Source organism: Halichoerus grypus, chromosome 2, assembly GCF_964656455.1.
Source record: "Halichoerus grypus chromosome 2, mHalGry1.hap1.1, whole genome shotgun sequence".
In the NCBI taxonomy this organism is placed as follows: domain Eukaryota; kingdom Metazoa; phylum Chordata; class Mammalia; order Carnivora; family Phocidae; genus Halichoerus; species Halichoerus grypus.
In genome coordinates, this window is record NC_135713.1 from 185373197 (window position 1) to 185378029 (window position 4833).

Sequence of the window (4833 nt, forward strand, 5' to 3'; positions counted from 1 at the left end):
GTAGGTCCCCTCATATTCCCTTCATGTGCTTGTTTCACCAGCCGGCACCGCGTGTATATATTTCTGGAATGTCGGGGAGGTAGGTGGATGGCTGGATTGATAAAAGACATACAGGTAAGTGAACAATTAAGACTGACCTCAGTCAGGGGTGCCTGGGTGGCTCAGTCATTAAGCGCCTGTCTTCGGCTCAGGTCATGGTCCCAGGGTCCTGGGATCGAGTCACCGCATCGGGCTCCCTGCTCAGCGGGAAGCCTGCTTCTCCCTCTCCCACTCCCCCTGCTTGTGTTCCTGCTGGCGCTGTGTCTCTCTCTGTCAAATAAATAAATAAAATCTTAAAAAAAAAAAAGACTGACCTCAGTCAAAATGTGACACACACACACCCCCCCCCTTGCAATGTGTGATTCTGTTATGACCACCGTGTCCCCACTGCTTTGGGGGTACTTTGCTTGTCTTCCACGGATGGCTACAATTGAGAGTCATTAACGCGGGTCCCAGAAGTAGAACCATGTCAGCTGTGAGAGGTTGATTTCCACACGTTTCGTTCAGTGCCAGCCTGGCCTCGGCCCAGGTTGCTTGTCCCCAAAGCTGGCCCTGTCATGACAGGCACTGAAGGGACAGAACCAACAGGACAGTGGGGACTGAGAAGATCTGAAAACAAAGACCTTGGAAAAGCTTTGATGCCACTGTGTGCAAGGACAGAGGAGAGAGCGAGGAGCCCTCTGTCAGAACCTAGGGCTGCTGCAGGAGGGAGGGGAGTACCGACTTAGGAGAGCTCTACAGCGTAGCGCCGTGTGGGGTAGAGGGGCTCATGTTGCTTGGCTGCCTAGAGAAGAAGACTACGCGTTTTTTAAAAATTTTATTTATTTGTTTGAGAGAGAGCACGCATGAGCAGGAGGAAGGGCAGAGGGAGTGGGAGAGGGAGAAGCAGACTTCCTGCTGAGCGGGAAGCCTGCTGCAGGGCTCGATCCCAGGACCCTGAGATCACGACCTGAGCCGAAGGCAGATGCCCAACTGACTGAGCCACCCAGACACCCCAAGGCTACGCATTCTAATCATCTCCCTCACTCCTGCCACTAAAGCGGACTGTGACCACCAGTTTGACCCTGCCCCCTCGTGACCAAGTAGCTCACGCTGCAGGAGGGTGGGCGAGTAAACATCAGCCCATAGACATCACTTTGGGTGCTTGTAAAAATGCATATCCCAGGGCCTGCTTCCAGAAATTCTGATTCAGTAGGTCCTGGGGGGCCCAGGAATCTGCATTTGAGAAGGTCTTCTCCATGATTCTGATGCCCTTCTCACCACCCTCAGAGAAAAACTGGGCCTGGTGTTTCCCAAACTTCCCTGACAATATGAATCATGGGGGGGCCCTTGTTAAGTCTACAGTTTTCTGGGTCACACCCCTGAAACTTCTGACACAAGAGGCTTGGGATGAAACCCTGGGAATCTGTCTCTTGAATAAGTATCTCAGCTGTGGTAGTGAGGACTGTCCTACATCTAGACCTAGGCCTGGGCAGAGGAATCTGTGACAGGCAGGACTGACCAATGGGCCTGTTACTGGAACAAAACTCCCCGATCCTTATGGAGCTCGAACCCACCCCTACTATATTCGGTTTGTAATTTTCCAGTACTAAAATTAAAAAAAAAAGTTTTTTAAAGATTTATTTAGGGGCGCCTGGGTGACTCAGTCGTTAGGCATATGCCTTCGGCTCAGGTCATGATCCCAGGCTCCTGGGATCGAGCCCCGCATCGTGCTCCCTGCTCCGGGGAAGCCTGCTTCTCCCTCTCCCACTACCCCCTGCTTGTGTTCCCTGTCTCGCTGTGTCTCTCTTTGTCAAATAAATAAATAAAATCTTAAAAAAAAAAAAAAAAGATTTATTTATTTATTTTAGTGAGAAAGAGAGAGAATTGAAACCAAGAGTCGGAGGCTTAACCGACTGTTCCACCCAGGCGTCCCCATACCGGTACTTACGTGATTGGTAACTCAGCATCAGGTTTGGGTTATGGTGAGCTAGAAACAGGGAGAGCTTCTTGCTTAGTTGAATCTCCGACATCAGGCGCCCCTCTTTGTGTCATTTTTTTCTTTTTAACTTATTTTATTTAAATTCAATTAGTTAACATATAGCGTATTATTAGTTTCAGATGTAGAGTTCAGTTACTCCTCCGGTGCATGTTAACACCCAGCGCTCATTACATCATCTTTGTGTCATTCTTTAGCGAAGTCCAGCTTGGGTTCAGACTCCCTGAGAAGCTCTGCGATTTTGTTGGCAGAAAAGTTTTTGATATTTTCTCCTCAGCGAGTAAAAATAAGTTCAAAAGTAAAGATAAATAGGTAGCTAGTTCTTTAGGAGAGACTTGTTTCCCTGGCTCTAATTTCTAAGAGCAGTTTGTCATACGGAGTCTTCTGTTAGAGACTTTTACTACTCTAGTGGACAGTGGCTGAAGGCACTGACTTTTTAATGAATATTAATGATGGTAATAGTTACCCCCTTTTTTGGTAGCCTACCATAGAGATGCCAGAACACTCTACATAGACTTCTTTTTTTTTTTTTTTTATCTAATTTCATTCCAATCACAATTGTGCCCTTTAGAAAAGAAAAAAAATTGAGGCTCAAAAAGCATAAGCCCTAACCTTTGGGAGGTCCCATAGCTTTTAAGTGGCAGAGCAAGGATTTGAGTCAGATGGTTCTGATTCCCAAGCCATACTATCTTTCTTTCCAATGGCATTTTTAGTAGTCTTCAGTTTGAGCTAAGGGCATAGTAAATAGCTCTTCAGTGAAGGCATTTCTGCGGGTAGCAGAGGTAGTTAAGACCAGGCAGGGCCTCTTAGCATGCTGTGTGGGGTCACCAGATCTCAGAGCTGGCTCTCTGCTCTTATGTCAAGTGATGGCTTCTAAAAATCCCCAATTAACCAGTCTGCAAAGGACTGACACGTACAAGGCAAACTCATAAAATCTAGTTATGTACAGGGCGATGCCCCACTATCGATGCATTGATTTACAAATGGAGGATGATGTGGCTTAAGAATAGGGCTTCTGCATAATAAATAATGGTTGAATGAAAGAAGGAAAGAGTAGAGCAGAGGTCCAAATTATGGATCAGGGGCTCTCCTGGTTGGTGTAATACCTTCCACACATCAAGTAGAGGTGCCATGTCTCATGTAATCCTCAGGTCAATGCTGTGAGTTTGGCAAGAAGACCTCATTATCCTCAATTTGCAGATGAAGAGAATTAAGGTTTGGGGACAGTAAATGACTCGCCCAACCTCACATAAGTGATGGCTTCTGGACAAATAGCACAATGTTTCTTCCATCTTGCCCCATGTGAGGAAGGGAGCTCTGACAAATTCCTCCATGTTTCTACTTAAATCACTACAATCTCATCATCCTTGCTCTGGATCCACTTTCACAGTGGGTCAGTCAATGAGCCTCGGGTTTCAGATCTGTCAACAGTTGAGTTTTAAGGGATAAATAGCCCTTTCTGTAGATTTTAAGATGATCAAAGGCTTGCTAAAGTGGGGTACCTGGCACCCTAGTGAGTACACGGTAACTGCAGTGGTGATGATGATCATGAGCATGAGGATGATGATGATACTGTGTTGATGGTGGTGAGCCCAGCAGGGACTGAAGCAAGACACACTTGCTTTTGGTGTACTAAAAGCTTTGCATACATTCTCTCAATCCTCAAAGCAACTCTGTGTGGTGAGTGCCATTGTAGTTCTCTTTTTTCAAAGGAGAAAGCCAAGGGCCATAGAGGTTAAGTAACTTGCACAAGGACACTCAGAGCCCCTACACCTGTGCACTTAACCACTACCACTTCTTGTCTCTGACCAGCCATCTTGGCTGCTCTTAAACGGTCCATATCAAATGTCTGGGGCCTTAAGGATGCAGGAAGATGAATGGTGCATAGGTAAAATGAGTTTCTGGTGACTGTGGATGTGGATCACTTGGGTGCCTCCTGACCTACTAGACAGGATGGTGATGAGAGTTAATTGACTTGAATATTCTAGAGGACATTTTAAAGGAAAATCTAAGAAAAAAATGTTTGTTTTTTTTCTTTTCAGAATCAGACTGGATCTCTGCCATTTTTCCCCCTTTCCACCTCTTACTCCCAGGAAATGATTTATCGTTTCTTAAAGTGTCTACAATGTCCGTGGAGTCAACTGAAAGTTTTATTTCCTCATCTAGATATCCTGGTCTTATAACTACCTCCCATTAACACCACTGGGCCAACAGCCTTGTCTTTTGTGCCCTCCCAGTTAACTTACAGTGCTGTAGGACCATGACTTCTGAGACGTATTGGTGCTGCCCCAGGACACACCCCAATTGCCCCACCAGTGGCATTCCTATGGGTCCCTCAGATGGCGCCATCATCTAGGACACTCCTCCCAGAGAAAGCAATGTGAAGGGAGGAGTGTTTCAGAGAAGGACTCAAAGTTTCCAGGAATCCAAAGCCCTCAGTCTACCAACAGGTCTGTGTCAGTTGGTTTTCAACCCCAAAGAGAAAAGACAGAGAAAGGGCAAGGCATGATGGAGGATTCTGAGCCCCGAGTAAGGGAATTGGGGCAGGTGTAACTTTACCAGGTACAGACCAGACCTCCTCCCACATGAGCCACCTCAGTGCCCAACACCTTCCTGCTACCTCCCTTACCAGTCCACATCCACATCAATCCAGCTGATGAAGAAGTGAGGCGAGAGTACCCAGCCTGCAGGTGTTTCTTCCACCAACCTGCAGAAATGATGCATCTTCCCCCGAAGTGTACATTAAAATAAATTGCCATGCTCAATACCGGGATGGTGAGCCTGATCCAGAGTGAGAATGGGAAGTGGGAAGTGGG